The sequence below is a fragment of the Zingiber officinale genome, chromosome 7A (assembly GCF_018446385.1).
Source record: "Zingiber officinale cultivar Zhangliang chromosome 7A, Zo_v1.1, whole genome shotgun sequence".
In the NCBI taxonomy this organism is placed as follows: Eukaryota; Viridiplantae; Streptophyta; class Magnoliopsida; order Zingiberales; family Zingiberaceae; genus Zingiber; species Zingiber officinale.
The window spans coordinates 41,930,915-41,950,216 of NC_055998.1; the positions used below are offsets into that span (position 1 = coordinate 41,930,915).

A 19,302-nucleotide genomic window follows, 5' to 3' on the forward strand; every position below is an offset into this window, starting at 1 on the left:
GTTACAGACAAGCTGCTAACGACTCAATCCAGAAAGTGCTGCAACGACACCCCGACAACCCGGAGCTTCGATTTAGTCTTTTGTTGTCGGTATAATCTGTTTACTGCTTTAAATTATAGTTAATCTGTAATAGTTTTATCGTGCTTATAGTTGTTGCCCACGGAAAGCGATCAAGGATCGCGGGCCTTCGAGTAGGAGTCGCTTTAGGCTCCGAACGAATTAAATCTTCCTGTCTCTCTGTGTTTGTTATTTCTTTATTCCGCTGCGCGTTTACTCGTTTGTTTTACGAATCGAAAGAAATAGCCACGAACGCTATTCACCCCCCTCTAGCGTGGTCTCGATCCAACACTAGAAAGTCTATCCCGAGGGTCCATGGCGCCTCCAACAAGGTTCAAGGCGCCTCTAGCTCGGTCAGTGGATAAAATTTTATCCGCAGCGCAAACTATCAAAACTGACCTATTGAAGGCGCCTTCATCAAGCTCGAAGGTGCCTTCATGTTGAGGGCTCCTTCATGCTTCATGAAGGCGCCTTCAAGCTGGTTTTCCAGCTCCATTGCGTTGGCTTCCGATGCTCCGATAGTTTGGGTGATTCAACCAACCGAAATGGGGCTCACCCGAACCCAATTTCCGGCCTTCCTCGAGCAGCCTTCCTCCTCGACTTAACGTCCCTCGAACGTCATGCACGTTCTTCTCTCCAACCGGTGTACTCTTCCGCAGCTCTCTCATCCTTCGGACGCACCGAGCCCGTCGGCTCAATTCCCGTGTTGTCCTTCTCGCTAGCTGCGTCTTCACCTCGACTTCCTGCGCTCCTAAGCTCCTACACACTCAAACACAGGGATCAAACACAAAGAAGGACCTAACCAACTTGGTTGATCACATCAAAATACCCACGGGGTCCAACAGTCTATGCCTCAATTTAATCAATCTAGATGTCAAGGATAGAAGGACATTATCATATATTGTGAAGGGTCAAAATTAGTAGTCAGAAGGTGATGTTGGATCTCAACATTCTTGTAACTTGGGTAGTAATAATGTGTTGCTAGATACCGCCCATTACTTATGCTTCTAAATGGGTTTAGGAGCATTGCCAACATTACAAGAACCTATAGGGTCACATACAAAGGGCAATTAGATGGAGAATGAGTTCATATGATGAACCAAGAGGATTAGGTTCATATGATGAACCAAATTGGATTAAGAGTAATCCAAATTAGACTAATTGAGTTGGACTCAATTTGATTCATGTGTCCAATGAGTCTAATTTAGATTATGACTCATTAAAACAATTTAGTTTAATGAATAGAGATACATTAAATCAAATTGGCTTGAATCAATGGTTAGATTTGATCAACCATGGGAGAATTTAAGTTAAGTTTGACTTGACTTGAGAGGGAAGATGAAGAGTTAAGTTTGACTTGACCTTGACTTGACCAAATGTCATGTCATTGTGACTTGGCATAGGGCCGACCAATGATGATGTGCCACATCATCAAGGTTGGCTTATGTGTGTGCCACCTCATGAGGGAGACCAAGAGCCATGACTCTTGGTATCCCATGGAGGTTTATAACCTGTCCATGAAGTGGTCGGCCACTTGATTGCAAGTGAATGCAATTGTGTGCTCATTAACTCCTTCCTCATCTCTTCCTCTCTACTCTCCCTCTTCCTCCATTGCCATGAGCCACAAAGAGTGATGGCACACTCTAGTATCTTTTCTCCATCTCCTTGTTCATGTTGATACATATAGAGGAGTGTTCACTTGACACTCTCAAGATCCTGCAACCTTGGATGAGCGGGATAAGCGAAAGGCTTCGCATCAAAGGTATAAAATCTCTACCATGTAGATCTAGAGTAGATCTAGGATAGAAACAAGTATATGAATTTATTTTAATCTTCGCACGGATCCGGTGGCAAGACTTCAGGGTTTTCATAATGCAAAAAGCGATCTTTACGGCCTGAAAGTCCCAATAGAGTGAGCCAGGCCGTGTCCTATACACGGCCATGTCCTGGGGGAATTCAAGATTTGGGCGTTCCTCAACCTTCTTGGAGGGATTTCTAGCGATTCTAAGGGCGGATCTTCAACGTTTCGACTCTGGTGAGCGAGGATTGGATCCGAAGACGGTTCTTCATCGTAGATAAGCTTTTCTTCCCTTCCTTTCTTAGATTTGGGGGATCAAGATGTTTATCTTTTCTTCTTCTTTTGGGTTGTTTCCTTGTTCTATGGATTAGATCTCTTGTTATAAGATGGAGGGAGTATTTGTAATGGAGATTTGATGTAAACTCTTATGGATTTGCCAACATTTCTATTTCTATTATTTTGTCCTGTTGGTATCTATTCTTTCTTGTGTGGATTGTTGTGATTAGGGCTTTATTACCATACTTGATTGAATGTTTGAATATCTTGTGGATCTTGTAGAGGTAATTCCTCATTCATGTCGATTATGATTTGTTCGAAGTATTCTGTTGATTATACTTTTAGCATAGGTGTATATATATCATGTGAGTGTTGTTTGAGGTGTATTGTCGATTATACCTATGTTGGTATATGCACACGGGTTCGGTATGCATTGTTGGAGGTATCACGATGATTTTTACCTGTGTTATGAGTATGTTTGGTGTGTACTAAATGGATGATCATGTTGATCATACCCTAATTGCGTGTGCACGTGTGTCAGGGCATTATTGGTAGCATCATATGATTCTACCTATGTTGAATGTAGAATGTGAGTGTCTACATTATGTTATTGGTTGTATTATCCTGTCAACCCATATTCTTATCAGTGGGTGACTCACTACGATGTTGATAGATTTGACGATGAGTTTGATTTGATTGTTGGATTATTATACCTTTGGCTGCCACAGTGATATGTGGTTGAGTGATCTTGTGCAGCCTCTAGTTTGATAGTTAGGTGCCTTGGACACTTATGGATCGTTTGTGGTGGAGCGGAGCTCCCACATATTTAGGGATTGTTCTGTGGTGGAGTGTTGCTCCCACATATTGCGGATTGCTTGTAGCGGAGCATTGCTCCCATGTTTATTGTAGATACATATTTTAGATTATCCCACATATTACGGATTGTTTGTGGTAGAGCGTTGCTCCCACATATGTGGTATTTCGTGTGATGGAGCGTTGCTCTCACACTGGAGGATTTATTCTTTGGTGATTTATATCGTTGGTGATCAGATCTGTTTATTATCAAGGATCTTATGGATTGGGAATGTCTGTGATACGGACATTTTGTGTATTGGTTTTACCATTAGGGCTTGCGGAGCCTAGATGTTTTCATGGACTAGATGATTTGGGTATCCCTAGGATAATTGGATCAGAATTCGTTATCGTTATTGACGACGTGGTGCTTTATTCCTGATCTGAGGGGTATCACCACTACAACAAAAACCCTCATAGACATCGGTTTTCCACCGGTGTCTATTTCATTTTCGACCGATGTCTATGAAGCCGATGTTAAAAGTCTGCCATTTTAGACATCGGGTTAAAACCGGTGTAGTATCACTTAACGACACCGATTTTACAGCGGTGGAAAACCGATGTAATATTAGTTAATAACACCGGTTTTATAGCGGTGGAAAACCGATGTAATATGTATATTTTTTCACAAATTTGATTTCCGAAACCATGAAAAACCGACAATAACAAAAGAAATACACAAATATTCATAAATTATACAAATATTCTTCATTCAATAATATCCATAAAATACACAAATATTAACAAATTATATAAATAATCTTCTTAGAACAATATCCATAAAATACCCAAACATTCTTTTTACATCAAAAGCTAGCTAATAGATATACTATCCCTAACCATTAATGGGTACCCCATGGAGCAGTAGGCCTCACTTCCTGTCCAGATCCAACATTCAATCCTTTCCCTAGGTCCCATAGCATAGTTCAGTGGTCGGCTCTGAAGTCCTTAGTGGTAGAAGTCCGACCCCATTCTCCTTTTCTCGTTCGCTCCTCCCTTTTCCCAGTCATCCCTCTTCCCTGTCATCTGTGCAATTAGTTTGTAAATTCAAATAACCAGAACACGAGAAAAATATACATATTCAATGACATTCAATAAAATATATAATATAGTTAAACAAAGTGAAGACCTTGACAAAATTAAGACTCCAATGGTTTAGTCATGCATATTGCATAGAGTTCAATTGAGGAGTAAGAACTAAGAACCATATAGCTGACCAAATAGTTAGCAAAAATATGGGTTCATTGATGTTGATAATATATTTCTCTGTCCTATTTACTAATAACCACCTGATATGGGTTCATTAAAAATTTTTGTCATATTTTGTCAAAATTAGAATCAACTAGCTATAGACTGAAACTGAGCCTAAGCAGAATCAGAATCATAAACTTGCTGAACAATCTTGGGCATCCTACAATAGATTATCCAAAAGTTGCAGAACAAAGTTGTAAAAAGTAGTAAAAGATTTGCAACTCTTATTCGATGCATAACAACAATTTTGATTTTGACACACGAGGCATTAACACCTGTTTTAACTTGACGCTATCTACTTGATAAAGTCAAGCAAAGACATTTACCTTCACTTCGATCCTTGAATCCTCGAATAATACATGCAAGACTCCAAGGCCTTCCACCAGAGCATGCTTTTGCTCCACCTTTTAATATGCCATTGTGTTGCTTCACTCTGAGAATATGTCATCTTTTGTCAAACAATGGGAAGGGTTTCACTTACATATGCACGAATCTATATATTCATCAACAACATCTTCCTGCCAGACGAATCTAATGAAGGTAAAGGCACACAAATAATACAAAAAAGATTCTTCTGAGTGTGTGTTGATAAAATATGGCTACGCACCTTAAAAGTCCTCATATTTAACAGAGAAACTTTTCCACCTGATGCAGACGTTGCATAAGAGTCATTCTTAGATAAAGCAATACAAGCAGTTGCTTCTTCTGGATTGTTATCACTCCTTTCATTGGTCATAAGAATACCATTTGGTGGCTGACGGAGCTGAGGAGCAACAGATGCAGTTGACTGAACAAGCAAAGCAAACAATCAGCACTAGGCTTATAGCAAATAGATAATTTCTTACAACTGTTTCTTTCTGACCTTGCCCGATGGATTTCGTTCATCGCACGGCCACTGCCAGAGTTTATGCACTGCATTGGAACCAAGTGCTAGTAAACTGCATCCAGAAGAAAAACTGCATTGGAACCAAGTGCTTTGATTTTACCATCAGTTGAAGTTGAGAAGAAAAACTTCACAGATAGAAATAATGAAACACTAGAAATATATAATTCTGTTTCTGTCCAGTATACTGTTTCTGTCCAGTTGAAGCATCCCACACCTATTCATCATGCAACGGAACCTGTTAAGAACATACAATTCTTCTTGTACAATCTTCTGACTGATCAACCACATGGTTTTACTCACTTTAATTGCCTTGTCATTGCCGCAAGTGATGATCGAGAGAGTCTTCTTGGGATAGGAAAAGGCAATGTCATTAACACTGCCTATATGAGCATCAATCTGCAGAACAAGATGCTATCATCATCATCATATATATGGTTGCCAAACACCATAACTATTAACTGACCTCCAAATGTTGTCGTAATTCTTCATTTAAATTAAAAGCATAGATCTGCACTAGATGCTTTGAAAATGCAACACCTATTAGTATCACAGAAGAATAACAAGAATTTTAGTTTGATGAACTTGATCAAAATAATCCAACTTTGTTTTTTTGCTTCGGCATACCAAGAATAGAACCTTCAAGACTCCACAAGCATCTGTTGACAGATTAGAATAAAAAATACTTTGTTCACTACAGCAAAGAACAAAAAATGATAAAATCTAAATTAATAAAACACATAAATAAAGTCCATTTGCTGCATGCTTACATTGAGAACTTGTTGCCTTTGCCTTGTCATCTCATTCCCACCCACGAGAAAGTAAGCAGTGTGCCTGAAAGCCAGCCTAAATAATAAAGATAATAATAGTATTCATATCATCAACAAAGGAAGACACAGTGTGGGTTGATATGTGCCTGAAAAAATTCATCATTTTGACTTTTGAATTAGGATCGATGCTCATGGTGCTATCGAGTGCTTGTTGCATGTGGTGCAACCACCTCTCAGCAGCTTGGTGTGTAACAGGGAATGGTGCATGTCGTCCGATCAGAGCTGGATGACCTGCAATAATGATTGATTCAAACGAAACCGTGTTGCAACAATTCAGCCAAAGGTTTCCCTTCATTACAGAAGCAAACTTAGAACTGGAATCTATAGAGAGAGATGGATGTATCAATTTCTTGTATATTTTTCAGATTTTTTCTTCTGTATCAGCTGAGTCCAGATACTAAATTGTTCTTATGATTTCCTTACCAAATGAATAAAACATGCCTTTTGTTGCATCAAACTCCATAATACTGGTCTAAATATAGCAGCATATCCACAAACTAAAATTAATTATTCATAATAAATTCAAATGCACGAACTCAGGTGTTTCAGTTATGTGACTATTTTTGATATAATCACATAACCGAAACACCAGAGATATGATCGGTATAACAATATCTCAGTATGCATCAAAGTAGGACACCAACCATTCTTGTACTTCCTAACCACCATTCTCCTAAAGGCTCAATGAACAAATCCTGAACACAAGGTGATTACAAAAGAGAATAGAATATTTAAGAGGTCATATGAAATTACAATGATACGAATATCATCACAATAATCAATTTGTGTAAGATTCTGATCATATAAAACAAATATAAAATGATAAATTTGGCAGATGCTAAATGATTTTGCTACTTTAAAAGGTGAAACAAATAGTGCAAGTTTCAGAAGAAGCTATCAGACATCAAAAGAACAAGTTCCCTTCACCTTTCCTCTGGGAATATAGAATAGGGCCTCCCATCCTCTGAACGAAGAACTCGTACTGGTTCTAAATCGCGTCCTCCTTCTTCGAATTCGAAAAGATAGATCAGAAACCCACTCTTCCTCATCAGCGAAAACCCTACCAACCATCTGTGTTAACAAAATCAGAGATGGTCATAATCAATCGAGCATCTACAACGAACGGAGAGGGCCGCGGAGGAAGAGGTAGGTAGATCGGCTCACCTGTTGTAGAAATTGGTTGAGAGATCGATGAAGGGCTGGATTCCGCCTAGGGTTTCGAAGAGGTTGGTCTCGTCGATGGCGAGGCGTCGCTCACTGCCACTTCGCTCGAGGACGAAGGTAGCGTATTATCTATAGCCTTGATAATTGTGGCACCGACCCATTTTGACTTAACCCACCTGCTAAATTATTGAAGATGAGGAAGAACTTCAGTAGCGACAATGGATAAAGAAAAAAAATTTCGGAATGTAAAGAAGGACTCCAACGATGACAGTGAATGTTGGACCGGAGATGGATGAAGGAAAAACTATCGAAATGCGAAGAAGGCCTCCTCTTCTCAACCAAATGGAGGAGTTGGAGGAGATGCGGTGTGGTTGGACGGAGAAGCAAGTTCGTCGTGTCTTGATCCTGATCGGGAGAGGATCTAGGAAGGGGGGAAGAGGGAGATGTGGTTGAGAGAGATGGTCGGAGGTTTAGGTTTAGGCTGAGAGAGATGTCTCGGTTTAGGTTATCGCGAGAGAGATGGTCGCGCGGAGGAAGGGACGGGATAAAGATTTAGGTTTGGAGGGAATTCACAGTGTGTAGATTTTGGCTTGTGGGGAAAATTAAAATATTTTATTTGGGTTCATTAACATCGGATTTTAAAAATCGATGTTAAAATCGGTGTCTATTAACGAAAAAAGGGCGCTCATAGACATCGCCTAAAAAACCGATGTCTATGAGCTAAAATCTGCGCTCATAGACACCGGTTTTTAGAAAAACCGGTGTAAAATACTCAAAGACATCGGTTTTAGCCTAAAACCGTTGTTGTTCCACTGATGTCTATGAGCGATTTTGTTGTAGTGCACGCACATCATTTTTGCATAGTTCTAGAGATGTTTCGATGGAAACGTCTAGAGGTGAAGATCAGTAGTGCGCATTTTGATTGTCTTCTATGAGATTTTGAGACACACGGTCACCAGTAGGAGTATACCGTGGTTCCACAGGAGATCGAGGTTGTTGCTGTTGGAAGTAGACGGAGTCTATAGAAGAGGCTCGCAACTTTCTTTGTTTGGCTCGATATTTCCGGAGATACGTTGAGGGTTTCTCTCGGATAGCTATGTCACTGACACGCCTGACCTAGAAAGGCATGAAATTCACTTGTACTGAGGATGATAAGACCAGCTTCTAGGAGCTGAAGCGGAGACTAGTGTCGGCTCTGATTTTTGAATTTTTACCTTCTGGAGAGGACGGATATGTCCTCTGCATCGACGCATCTATTCAGGGTTTGAGCGCTGTTTTGATGAAGCACGATATGGTAGTCGTCATTATGTTTGCCATGAAGATTTGGCGACATTATTTATATAGCGTTACATTTGAGATTCTCACTGACCATAAGAGTCTCAAATATCTGTTTTACTTAGAAGGAACTTAATCTCCGACAGAGGAGATGGATGGAGTTCCTGAAGGATTTTGATTGTACCATTAGCTATCACCCAGGGAGAGCTAATGTGGTTGTCGATGCACTTAGCAGGAAGTCCAGAGGGACTTTAGCTTGCCGCCGAGTTGTGGTCACAGACTTGATTCAAGGTTTCTCCGAGTTGGGCCTTGAGGGGTAAGGACAGACAGAGCAGGGTACTCTGGTTACCATGGTTGCTCAGTCATTGATCAGGATGAGGATACGAGAGCCCTAGGCTGCTGATCAGTATTTGTAATTTATTTGCAGCCAGATAGATTCCGGGCAGCAGACCGAGTTCACCCGAGACGAGGAGGATATTATATACTCCCGAGGCAGATTGTGCGTACCTCAGTCTCATCCGGTCTTACAAGAGTTACTTCAGGAGATTCATCACTCTCGATTTGCAATCCACCCAGGCGGTACCCGTATGTACCGAGATTTGAGACGTTCTTATTGGTGGAACGGTATGAAGAAAGACTGGTTTGTCAGCAGGTGAAGTATGAGCACCAGATACCTGCCGAATTACTTCAGCGGATTCCTATTTCTGAGTGGAAATGAGAACATATTACTATGGACTTTGTGGTGGGTTTGCCGAGGACACGACGAGGCCATGACGCGATTTGGGTAATCGTTGACCAATTAACCAAATCCGCGCATTTCTTAGCGATCCAAAAGACTGATTTCCTGGATCGATTGACAGATGTGTATTGCCGGGAGATTATCAGATTACATGGTGTTCCGTTGAGTATCATTTCGGATAGAGATCCACGGTTTACGTCACGTTTCTAGCAGAGTCTGCAGCAGGCCTTGGGTACACAGCTCTGATTCAGTACAGCTTTCCATCCGCAGACAGATGGACAGTCAGAGCGGACCATTCAGACTCTAGAGGATTTGCTGAGATTGTGTCTATTGGATTTCAGAGGCAGTTGGGAGGACCATCTGCCATTGGTAGAGTTCGCCTACAACGACAGTTTTCTTTCGGCTATCCGGATGACACCGTTTGAAGCGTCGTATGGTAGGTCTTGTCGGACACCCACCCTTTGGGAAGAGGTTGGGGAGGCCCAGTTGTTGGGACCTCATAGAGCTCAGCATGAGGCAGAGTTGGTCCGTATTATCAGACGGAGGATGTTAGAGGCGCAGGATCGCCAGAAGTGTTATGCTGATCAAAGATGCAGACCCCTAGCGTTCTCTATTGGCGACCATGTATTTCTGCGAGTTTCACCCGCGAAAGAAGTGAAGAGATTTTGCTTCAGAGGTAAGCTAGCTCCGTGATACATTGGACCTTTCCAGATTTTAGAAAGGATTGGAGCGGTAGCTTACCTATTGGCACCACCACCGGACCTGGCAGGAGTTCATGACGTATTCCATGTGTCTATGCTGAGGAGATACGTACCCGGACCGACACATGTACTGACAGATATCCCAGTTCCAGTTCAGCCTGACGTCACTTATGAGGAGATTCTGGTACGGATTCTAGACCAGAAAGAGCGTCAGTTGCGGAACAAAACTATCCGGCTGGTTAAAGTCGGATGGCAGCATCATACATACGAGGAGGCTACTTAGGAGTTCGAGGATACTATTCGACCTCGATACCCCATATGTTCACATGAGGTATGTGATTAAATTTACCGTTCAGCATTTATACTCTTTGCTTGTTGTTAGTATTTGCTGATGGTAGATAAGGAAATTTGGGGACCAAATTTTTATTAGTGGGGGAGAATGTAAAATACCGAAAATAGGCGAATATTGATAAGAGAATTTTTTAGAATTTTTGAAAATTTTCTGGGAATTTTTCGGAGATCGTATGGACGAGTTTCACGGGGATAAAACTGGGTCCCGGGAAAGCATGTTTAAGGTACCCCATTTAAGTGAGGAAAAGTTATTTTTCTTTTCCTTTTTATTTGCTTTTTCTTTTACTCTTATTTCTTTCCTCCCCCGCCGAATCTGTGCGTGCCCTAATCCCTTGACGCCGTCTCCTCCTAACCGGCGCCACACTTCTCCTCCTCCTCCTTCTTTCCTCTCTTCCTCCGCTGGTTCTCCCATTCCTCTTCCTTTTCTGGCCGACGTCGTTTGAGCCCTAGCCATCTTCTCGGTCGCAGCTTCTCCACTCGACGGCGTTGCCAACCGCAGTGCCGCCTGCCTCCTCCACGCTGTGCTCTAGCCGGAAACCGGCTGCCACCCTCCATCTCGAGTTAGTCGAGTAGAGGCCACTGTGACGCCGCGAGCCACCGCCGGCCGAGTCGCTCCTCTGCCCTAGCCTCAGCCGATGCCCTACTCCGACGCCAAGAACCACCACCAAGCCTTCTTTCCTTTGAGTTGCCACCGGCCACCGCAGCCGACGCTGACTTCATTGTGTTGCCAGCCCGTGCCCTAGTTGTGGGTTTACAGCCATTGCCGCACCTCTGCAACTCACGGTCGACGACCATCAGGTTCTGCCGAGCCCTTTTTCTCTATGACCTACCAGTGGTCTTTGAGGTAGGTGCGCTGCCTTGTGTTTCAGATGATACATTGGTTTTACTTGTTGTAATCTTCTTCCGGTGATGGACTAGGAGGGGAAGTGTTTGATAAATCTTTTGTTGTATTTCCTAATCAGTTCTTGCTCTTCTTCCTTGCTGTTGACCAAGGTCCCTGTTGAGGTAAGTTTAGGTTATTGTTGTTGCATTTGTGACCTACATTTTGATTTAATTGAGTAGTAGGGAAAGATTTCAGCAGGAATGGTATACTGTGGGGGAGTTCATGGTTTCGGTAGCAACCCATCTAGCATCCTCTTGTTCCAACGGCAAAAGCACGGTTGTATATTGAGGTGGTTGCCAACAGAAGCTTTAGGGCAGTGAGGTGGATTTCCAGCGGCCCACCTTGTTTATGGCTGTGAGTTTGAGGTATGTTGTAGGGATTTGATACGTGTTGTGGATAATGGATTGATTTAGGTATGATTTGATTATATGATCATGTGTAGGTTTGAATTGGAGGTTGTAAATGGTTGTTGAGTATAAATTAGGTATGTGTTGAATTGGAGATGATATAGATTACTAAATGGTTAGTATATCACTAGTCGATGCATGATTAGTGTGATTAGATTTAATTGCTTAGAATCTAGTCTTGTAGATTTTATTTAGCTATTTAAAATCTTATGAATTGTAGCTAAATAAAATATATTTATATTGGTGACACAGGACTTTGACGTGAGACGAGTATCTTGACGTCGTGTTCGGATTAGATTGGATTTTTCGATTGGAGGCGAGTACCTTGACTTATCTTTTAGATAATGTCTTGTTGATATGCTTAGTAGGTTATAACCTTTAGTAATAATTATGTTCATCATTGTTTCGGTACGTCACTACTGGATACCTATTACATGCTTGTTTGCTCACCTGTTATGCATTTTATGCTAGTGCCCACATGATTATATATATGCTCAGATAGGTAGTGACATACCATGATTGTTATGTTCAGGAACTAGGTTTTTGATATCCTATCTGACCTGTGTACTTGAGATCTTGGTATTTGACCATCGACATTACGGTACTCATTTTATATATATGAACATGGTTATGTGATTAGTTTATTTCTATGCTTAGTGTCATGCATCATGATTGCATGCTGCGCGATTGTTAGCTCCACTATGGTTGAGCGCATCGCCAGTTACATATACTACACACACCACCACTCATGGATTAGTGGTATATCAGGCAGGTGTGTGGCGGTTCTGCTGTTTGGCTCCGTTTGTCAGGTGACTCAGCGTGGTAGCCGGCAGACAGTTCCGCTCTGTTTGGCTCCACTGGCATTTAGTGTAGCAGCGTAGTAGCCGGCAGACGGTGGACTCTGTTTGGCTCCGTTGGTCAGGTGACTCAGCGTGGTAGCCGGCAGAGATACCTCCCCGTTATCGTATACCGGGAGATGAGAGCATTGAGCTCCCCCATTTATGATTTGGGGTCAGAGGACAGGAGTACTCCGACAGCATCCCGTTCACTCACTCACTCATCAGGTGTAGTGATGGTAGAGTGCACGGTTGTCATAGCCCTACCCACTCGGCCTCACTATTGTGTGTGAGGTGACTGACTGGCGTCAGGGGTGACCAGGACGCATCATTGGCATCATACGCATTTACTGCTTGTGTTTGCTGCACTTATATGCTGCATTTGGATGGATGCATATGTTTGACATGCATACAGGATTTATGACACTTCCGATCTGACGACCTGATTATTTTGATAGGTGGCCCTGGTGAGTACAGTACTCTTCAGCCTTTTCTATTATGCATTACCTTCTTTTGTTCAGGAGACTGTACTCTATAGTTATTACTAGTTGTTATAGTTTACTATACATGTCAACTAGGTATCTGTTGAGTTGTTGAACTCACCCCCGTGGACACTATCTTTTTCAGGTACTAGGTTATTTATGAAGACGCTTGGAGTATCCTGGCTGCCGGTCCCTACGTCACATCAGAAGACTTGTCTCTGCCTTTGTTTATTGTTATTTTTGGTATATGTATTTGTGTACTTAGCATTGTATTCCGGTTTTGTGTTCGGAGTGTTGTTTTAGTTGTGCAGTGTAAGCCTAGCCGGCTAGCAGTGTTTTATTTGGTTTTGTATGGGCTTGTATTTTATGTTTATCCACTGTATTGGTTTTGTTTCAGCCGTGTAGGTTGATGATATATATATAACTGCGTGGTTGTGTGTATATTCCAGCCGCCTGTGGCTGATGTATATTATGCCTGTAGAAATGCTTCAGATTGTCACCCGTACAGGGGAGGTGCTGCCGAAATTTCTTCGGACAGGAACTCCTCTGGGGCGTGACAGTTGTGATTTGGGCTTTATTACCATACTTGATTGAATGTTTGAATATCTTGTGGATCTTTTAGAGGTAATTCCTCATTCAATTTTATGAGAGACGTTCGTGACAGGAACATGCCTGTGTAAGGACGTTTGAGGGGTAATCTTGAAGGGGAAATTAGGTATTTCAAGAGGGTAGGATAGATTGTATGCATTAATTCTTATATCTTGATGAGGTTGAGAAGTAGTGGATTTCTATGTTGATTTTCCAAGGGACGTACGTGATAGGCAAGCCTGTGTAAGGACAACATAGGGTTCATTCCTAATTGATCGCATTTAGATATATTTTAGTCCTAGGTCGTTTGTCTATTGCAAGAAGGAACTGGTAACCTTCTACAAATGATGGACAATTGAGAAATAAGATTTGGTAGATCATTACATTGAATAACATTACAAAGAAACCAAAACTTCTAGAACATACCTTTGTCATTGCCCTTATTCTTGTTTCTTATTCTTTTATTTCTTCGCTTACCTTTCATAGTTACAATTAGATTTTGTAAATCAATTGATTGGTTGTTTAGCTAACTCGCTTTGAGACATCTCTAGTGCTTATTCTAGTCCCTATAGATTCGATATATTTTATTATTACTTACGACATATCCGTACACTTGTGGAGGTCAACAACTGTGTCCTAGTAATCTAGATTGATAATGTCCCCAAGAGGAGCTCATAAGGATTGCCATGTTAAACCCTACAGGTGAACTTAGCCTGACATGACGATAAGGTTGAGTGGTACTACTCTTGGACTAAGATATTAATTAAAGAGAGTTGTCAGTAACTCGTTTAATTAGTGGACATTCGACATCTTAAACACAGGGAGACTAACACACTCATAATAAGAAGGAGCCCAAAATATAATTTGGGATTGGTGTGGTAGTTCAATAATAATTCTTTAGTGGTAGGAATTATTTTTGATGAAATTAAGTTGGGTTTTCGGGGCAAACACGGGAAGCTTAATTTCATCGAGAGACCAAAACCAATTCCTCCTCTTGGCCCCTATCGTAGCCTCTTATTTATAAAGTATTATACCCACCTATACCCACATTAATTCCCATCCTAAGGTGGCTGACCAAGTAAGGTTGGAACCCAGGCTTGGGCCGGCCAGGCAAATAGGATGAGCCAAATTGTGTGGTCGACCTTAGCTTGAACTCAAGCTTGGTGTGGCCGGCCACATCAAATTAAAAGGATTTTAATTTTTTAAAAAATTTTCTTATGTGGATTCCATGGTTTTAAAAGAGTGTTTAAAATTTAAATCCTTCCTTTTATAGCTTTCTATAAAAGATTAAGAAAAGATTTGATATCTTTCCTTATTTGTAGATTGAAAGGAAGATTTTAATTTTGAGAAAACTTTCCTTTTTTGTAACCATGCTCATGATTTAAAAGAGAGTTTTAAAATTATAAATTTTTCCTTTTATAAGTCTCTACAAAAGTTAAGAAAAGATTAGTTATCTTTCCTTATTTGTAGATTGAGAGGAAGATTTCAATTTGAAAGATAACTTTCCTTTTTGGAAATCATCCACATGTTTTAATAGAAAATTTTTAATTTATAAAATTCCTTTTATAACCAACCATGAAGGGAAAATTAATAGAGAAATTTTTATTTAAAAATTTTTGAAAACAAATAAGGAAGTTTTAATTCTTGTGTTATTAAAACTTTCCTTGCTTGGAGCTCTAAGGTGGCCAACCATGATATTTAAGAAAAAGGAAATTGGTTTTAATCAATTAAATTTTCCTTTTCATGGCAAAGAAAATAAGGAAGGTTTTATTTAATTTTTCCTTATTTACCAAGACCAAGGAATATAAAAGAGGGGGTTGGGGTGCCTTCATGAGACACAAATCTATTCTATTGTCCTCCCTCTCTTCCTTGGTTGTGGCCGGCCCTAGACCTTTCTCTTCTCCTCTTCTCATCTTCTTTAGTGGTCGGTTTCATCCCTCTCTTGGAGCTTTTGTTGGTGGCCGATTCTAGCTAGGAGAAGAAAGAGAGAAAGGAGGTTTTGTTTCTAGCATCCCTTGGATCTTGGTGGTGGTGGCCGAAACTCTTCATCCCAAAGAAAAGTGCTTGGCTGAAACTTGCAAGAAGGAAGAAGAAGGGCTTGGGTGGTTCTCATCTCGGTAGATCGTTGCCCACACAACGTCCGAGATAAGAAGAGGAATATGGCAGAATATCAAGAGGTCGTTGCATACAAAGAAAGGTATAACTAATAATTCTTTTCCGCATCATACTAGTTTTTCTTTGTATGAATTCCAAACTCAAGAGGCTAAAGATTCTAGATTTTTGGATTAGATATTCGAAGTTGTGTTTCTTTTGTTTTGTTTTTTGAATTTGTGATTCAATTGTTCCTTTTGGTTAAACCTAGAGTTATATAAGGAAATTAAATATTAGATTTCTTTAAAAGGCTTTGTCTAGGCGGTGGTGGATGATCCCATACCCAAGAAGGACTAGTACCTAGCCATACAGTCCTGGAAGCCAATATTTGAAATTAATATTTAATTGAATTTATAACATAGGTGAATTTGGATCAATAATGTTAAACATCATTTGTGATCCAAGTATAAACCATTAAGAACAGATAAGTTAAATTTGGAATCAATAATGTTAAGTTCTGTTTGCGATTTCGAATTTAATTTCTAAAAAACAAAATAGGATGTTAGGAAAGGTTCAAGACTTGTACAAAATTTTTGTACAGTGGAACCGGTACGATCTTCCTATGACCAACCAACAATTGGTATCAGAGCTAGGGTTTACCTCTGTGTGTTTGGTTTTCAGTTTAATTATGCACATGTCATACATAATTTAGGCAGGATAATAGTAGGATATGCTAACTCTATGGTTGCAGGCTCCAACTATTATGGCTTATGGTTATTGTGTGTGATTGGACCCTTGGACATATCAAATATATTTTATTGTGTGTGCATGATTGTATTTAACTAATACAGCAGGAGCTGTATTAGCCCTAGGATTTTACATTTATGTTCGATCTAGACTTGTTGTACATTCCTTTGTGGAATATAGGATTGATCTATGTAAAATTTTATTTTTTCTATCGCGGATCGTATCCTTGCGAGGCGTTGTGCTATTGGAGGACCAGAGACGCAGCGGAAAAGGAAGCTCGATGGACCTGATGGCATGAACCCTAGGGCTGGCAGCACACGAAGGACAGGGATGGAAAAGGCCATAATAGTTAGAAAATTAATTTTCATATTTATTGCTTTTATTTACTGTGATGTTTGTGTGTGCATGTGATGTATGCTAGCATAGTCAAAAATCCTCACCTTTAAAAACTAATTGGGAGAGGGATTAGTAAAATTTCACGGTCTCCATTACTGGTTTGTAAATGATGCAACAAGCCTGCGTGTTGGCTCTGAGTGCCTCCCTCCACAATGGATGGGTTCGTTGCGGATCACTAGATCAAACTTCCTTTATGGATGGTTATAGGAAATTATTTAGGAGCGTGTGATCTTCTCCAACTGAAGGGGCATAATCCTATTTAATGGACTAAGTATCAAGTAATGGTATACACTTAGACACATTCAATAGCATCTTCCCCAACGGAGTCACTACTATTGTTTTGTGTGACCAAAGGAAAACCAACTATTATTTTGTCATAAAGCTAGGTGAAACCCCCTCTTACAAATGCTTGAATTTTTTTACGGCCACACTAACGTGACATACAAAATTCACGGTGTATGAGGTAATTTTATTTGTCATAAAGTTATGTTGACAAAATAAAATGAGTAAAACCTCCTCTTACAAATAATTGAATTTGTATACGTCCACACTAACGTGGCATACAATATTCATGGTGCTTGAGGTAATATAAGGTTGATAAGATAATTAATGGGTAAGACCCTCCTCCTACAAATGTTTGAATTTGTATATGTTCACACTAACGTGGCATACAAAATTCACGGTATTTGAGGTGTTGGTGAATTTAAATGATATTATTTTGAGGAATCAATATTATTTTAAATTTAAAGTTTTGATCAAATATTTGATCAAAGAAAGACCAACTATTAATTTTATTTGTTAGATAATAAAATTAATGGATAAAATCTCCTCTTTAAGTTTGAATTTGTATACGTCCACACTAACGTGACATACAAAATTCACGGGGATTTTGAGGTGTTGGTCTTGACCAAATATTTTGTGATTCTTAGGATTTTAAATATTTGTCAATCCCCTAGGTGTTATACTATAGAATAGACTTAGTAGTCCCAATAATCATTGGAAACAAAACTTAGACACTAAGGTGGACTATCCTCTTAGAACTGAGAACAATAAAGGTGTATTTTATTAGTTGTTGAAACATGTTTAGTGATGTTATCTATCAGTACCTGGTGTGTAGATACAAGAACCACTAATCATGTCTGCAATTCGTTGCAGGGGTTCCAGGAAATCCGACAACTATATGAAGGAGAAATCACAGTCTACATGGGCACTACTACAAATATAGCAGTTGTTGCAATGGGAGATGTTTATTCTTTGATAGGAATAAAACATGGATTTTGAGAAATTGTCTTTACGTACCAAGTTTAGAAAGAACTAGATTTCAGTTTCTAAACTATTCAAAAGAACTTGATATTCTGTCTCTTTTGATAACAAAGTTGTTATTAAGAAAAAGAGGAAAGTTATCTATTCTGGTACATTGGTTGGTAATTTATATAAATCCAATAAATTGCATGATGCAACAAATGAAAATAAATAACGCATCTTCTAACTCTAATAAGAGAAAGCAACTTTCGGAAATGAACTAATCATATCTTTGGCATCTAAGGCTAGGTCATATTAACTTGAGTAGGATTCAATGGATAATAGCTGATGAACTTTTGGGTTCAATGGTGGTGGAAAACTTTCTAACCTACGAGTCTTACTTGGAAGGAAAAATGACCAAGAGGCCTTTTAAGTCTAAGGGGTATAGATCCAAAAGAAGTGTTGGAATTGGTTCATTCTGATTTGTGTAGATCTATGACTATCCAGGCAAGAGGTGATTTCAAATATTTCGTCTCTTTTATAGACGACTATACGAGATATGGGTATATTTACTTGATGCACCGCAAGTCTAAGTGCTTTGAGTACAAGGATGATGTGGAGAAACATTAAGGTAAAAATATCAAGACACTACGGTGAGATTGTAGTGGCGAGTACCTCTTAGGAGAGTTAATGAGTCACTTATCAGAACTAGGGATTCAATCCCAACTGACTACACCTAATACACCCCAACAGAATGGTGTAGTAGATCGAAGGAATATGACTCTTATGCAAATAGTTAGATCAATGATGAGTTATTCAAAATTGCCAAATTCATTTTGAGGATATACTCTGGAAACGTAAGTGAACTTAGTACCATCTAAGTCAGAACCCTCTACTCCCATAGAATTGTAGAATGGGCGTAAGCCTAGTCTAAAGCATATTCGGATATGGGGTAGTCCAGCACATATGCTGAAGGGAGACACTGATAAGTTGGAATTAAGAACAGGAGTTCACTTGTTCGTGGGTTATCCTAGAGAAATGAAAGGAGATTTATAGTCCTAAAAAATCAGAAGGTCATGGTTAGCACCAATGCCCAATTTTTAGAAGAGGACTATGTAATGAACCACAAGCCCCTAAGTAAATTTATTCTTAAGGAAATAATAAAGGACACTTCTAATCTAGTACCAACTGTACAAGATGAAATATCACAAGAAACTGCAACACGTTTCACAAATGATACATAATTGTAGACAGTGCCTCGTCGTAGTGGGAGTGTTATTAGGCAACCTGAAAAATTCATGTTTTGGGAGAGTCTTTGGACTTGATCCCTGGTTAACATGAACCTAATCCCCAGATACATGACGAAACACTCCAAGATAAAAATGCAGCAAAGAGTGATGAATATAGAAATATAATTTATATATTCTAATAAATTCTGGGAGCTTATAGAACC

The 19,302-nt window shown here is 39.9% G+C and overlaps 1 pseudogene; it reads right to left on the minus strand.

Moving 5' to 3' along the window:
- Positions 1 to 5,758: 5,758 nt before the first annotated feature.
- Positions 5,759 to 13,654, minus strand: LOC121999361 (annotated as a pseudogene).
- Between the last annotated feature and the right edge of the window lie 5,648 nt (positions 13,655 to 19,302).